We start from the raw sequence: 1990 nt of genomic DNA on the forward strand, positions 1-1990 counted from the left end.
CAAACACACAGACACACACACCCACACACACACACACAGACAGACACACACAGACACACACAGACACACACACACACAGAACACACACACAAACACACACAAACACAAATACACACATACACACACCCTCCGCTCCTCTAAAACCCTTTTCCCTCACTCTTTCAGAAGCCCAGGCATCCATTGTCACTCTCTCTACCCATCTTCTGCAGAGAGAGTTTGCAAACAATCTGTCTGATATTGAACTGTACCACACTTTTATTCTCCTCAGGAAAAGCTCTGCAGAATTGTTTCATTCAGGAACAGTGTTATGAATTGGTCACATATGCAGTCTCCAAGCCTCAAATCCATCCCTTGGTGCAACAGAGAATCAATCCTTTCAGATCTCACAGCTATATTAAGTTAAATAGATAAGCAAGCAAGCAATACTCAAAGATTGCTTTGTAACTGTGTTTAAAGCAATCAGATTTATTGACAGTTCTGGTCCAATTCTACTCTGACATGGATCCCTGTAATGCAATCACATTACAACATTTCTGATGCACATTACTGATCTGAGCTAAAGATTGCCAAAGGTTTTATTTTTAACTGACTCAAAGTGAGAGACTTGTTGCTATTTAACATTTTGTACAACCTCAGGGTGCCTCAACCCAGACCCTCCAGCTTTCCCTTGAGCAATGCTCTGCTCCCTGGGTATGTACTGACCCTGGAATTGGGCCTTACATTCTTCAGCTTTGTCCCGATCACAGCTTCGCTCTATTTGCCTTTCGTGTTCTTCCAATCACAGACTGTTCTCTGAGTCAGGGGATCCTGATTGGAGAATAAGAGAAACAGGCTCTTTGGCTAGAGGCTCTGTGACGGATTCTGTTTCTGCAAACATAGGAGCGACTTTTCCCTGATTGCTTGCCTCCATGACTGAATTCTCCAGGGTGATGTGATGATTTTCAGGAGTGAATTTGCCCACCACCCCACTGTGTTTTAAGCATTAGTTGAAATAACTCCACAGAGTGCTGTAACCCACCACCAAGTCACTCTTTATTTAAATGTGGAGAGCCCTCGGCAGGGATCCAGCTCCCTCAGAACCAGGCCTCAGAGTGCACAGGATGTTTGACACTCATGTTCTTAGCTGTTAGCCAGGGTTCCTTGATTGGGCCAGATTAACAGTCCCAATCAGGGAACTCATACTCTATGAGGTCCACCTGGCTGAACTCGTTACAATCATTATAGTCTGTCCATAAAAAAAAGGGTGAATTGTTTTATATAAGATTTTATATGGACTCAAAATCACCTTTTACTTTCATTTCTTGTTTTTCACTCAAAGTGTACATAGTGAGGAGGGGAACATGACTGGAATTGGGGCTAAAATGTGGAGTGAGTTAGATAGGTTGGCACTGAGAATATCTTCTATCCCCATGCCACAGGCAAATTAAATGTCCTCCAAACAGAGGTATCAATTCTGTAAATGTCATTGATTAAAGAACACTGGTAAGTATATTCCTGATGTCACCACAAGCATTGTCTATCTGATAACATTGAACAGTATCAGTTGAGTTTTCTTGGACCATGAATGATCTTTAGAAATAGGTTACTGGGAATTGCAATGTTTCCCATTATCAGAAAATACCTATACATGTGTGATACAACCATGTGATAAATGAAGCAACATCATAAATACTCAGAAACGTAAATACCTTGAATTTACTGCACCGTATCAGTGATTATTATTATAATTATGATTGTACCTTACATGGAATTACTGAACCATACAGCATAAAAGCAGGCTATTCAGCCAAGCTGATCCTCACCAGTGTTTTTGTGATATAAGAGTACTCTCCCATATTACTTCAAATAGCCCTATCAGCATAAGCTTTTATTGAATAGAATTGACAAAGCTGAAGTCAGTGTGAATCAGGTGAAGGATTCAAGCACAGCAAAGTTGATATTTTATAGCTTTGTTAGTCATAGAGATGAGTTTCTTTATCACATACTAATA

The sequence above is a fragment of the Chiloscyllium plagiosum genome, chromosome 14 (assembly GCF_004010195.1).
Source record: "Chiloscyllium plagiosum isolate BGI_BamShark_2017 chromosome 14, ASM401019v2, whole genome shotgun sequence".
Taxonomy (NCBI): Eukaryota; Metazoa; Chordata; class Chondrichthyes; order Orectolobiformes; family Hemiscylliidae; genus Chiloscyllium; species Chiloscyllium plagiosum.